Genomic DNA, 1,391 nt, shown 5'->3' with positions numbered 1-1,391 from the left:
TTGCGATCTGCGATTCCCGCATGGCTGAGCCCCTGACGCGTCACGCAGCGCGTTTCTATTAAATGCATAATGCGATTTAATTCCCGTTTGTCCATTCCTCAACCTGTCTCCACGCGCTCTCGATGGTCTTAAAGTAAAATTACGTCATTCTATGTGGAAACAAAGACGAGTTGAGCTCTCCGAGCTCCATCAGATGGAGAGAGAGCAGCTCCCTCACCAAACTCCCCCTGCGATCCGGATGGGATACAGATGAAGAGAGGCCATTCCATAGCATTCCCAATGGTCAGGTGGACGCGGGAATTTATGATGCTGATGCTGATGCTGATGCTGTGCCGTGCAACTGCAAAGAAATGTCTGTGGATTAATAATGCACTTCTGAGTTAAAACATCGCTGTCCAGTTTTTTTTCCGCGGTCGATCCAGAGGATAGCAGATGGGAGCGCTGAATAGGTGATGGTTCTTTTTCTGTTCTTGGTGATTTATTACGGATCTTAAATTTTTTATTTTCACATTGTTATGGGATGATTTTAAATCCCCCTTTTCAGCATAGTCTCGTGATTGTGAATGTACTCATTACCCAATCGATTTTTTTGAGGCTTGGAGACGGGATTTTAATACATGCATACTTGCAGTGCAAATTGATTTACAGTCCTATTATGCAACTGAAACTGTTGTTTCTTTATATGCATCAGTGCATTTTAATTCAGTAGTTCAGCTTTTTTATATAAGATCTTCATTGCAAATAATTATCTGTTTCCTTTCTTTTATATTCAAGATCGGAGGGACCAAATGCACAGTAGGGTACAAATCCATAGGTAAGAAATATTACAAATGTGATATATTTCATATTGCTTCTCCTCGACAGCAATGAGGTCAATGGAGACTTTTGCTGTAACATTTTAAATTTTTCTCCTGAAATAATTGTTTTAGTCATCACATATCTCTTCTATAGAGTTTTAGAAGAGATTTAAACAATATCTGAAACTGTGCTCATATTTTTTAATGGTACCAAAGTCTGTAGATCTGAATATGAACAAATATTTCTTACCAAATTCTCCTAAATCAGCTGAGCTATTATCCATATAATGCTTTTTAATCACAAGCACTATAATTAGTATTATTTCAGTAAGTAAACGTGCATAATTTTAGAATTTCATTTTTAATGACATTATGAACTTGAGCTGGCATATACTTTACAAGATCTACTGTATGTTATCCAGCATGATTTGAGCAGCAAAGAGCATCTTCTGCTTTAACTGAAGCATGAAAATCTGATATTTTGCATAAGGGAGTCACATAATTAATGTCACAAATGTAGAAATGGTGTAGAATCTTATTAAGTATTTCGTATTCTTTTTATGCCATAACATTTCTTTGTCTTAATTTTCTTTT

The 1,391-nt window shown here is 36.6% G+C and overlaps 1 protein-coding gene across 1 annotated transcript in view; it reads left to right on the top strand.

Moving 5' to 3' along the window:
• Positions 1 to 431: 431 nt before the first annotated feature.
• LOC107578743 (UPF0258 protein KIAA1024-like) overlaps positions 432 to 1,391 on the top strand; it is a gene marked incomplete at its 3' end in the record, with an annotated part of 43,407 nt that continues 42,447 nt past the window's right edge. The window contains exons 1-2 of the mRNA XM_016264670.1: positions 432 to 449; positions 775 to 814. The remainder of the gene's footprint in view (positions 450 to 774; positions 815 to 1,391) is intronic.

This window comes from Sinocyclocheilus grahami, unplaced genomic scaffold (assembly GCF_001515645.1).
Source record: "Sinocyclocheilus grahami isolate Dianchi unplaced genomic scaffold, SAMN03320097.WGS_v1.1 scaffold11738.1, whole genome shotgun sequence".
In the NCBI taxonomy this organism is placed as follows: Eukaryota; Metazoa; Chordata; class Actinopteri; order Cypriniformes; family Cyprinidae; genus Sinocyclocheilus; species Sinocyclocheilus grahami.
Note: the sequence above shows the minus strand (reverse complement) of the source record. Positions and strands in the feature narration are given on the sequence as shown.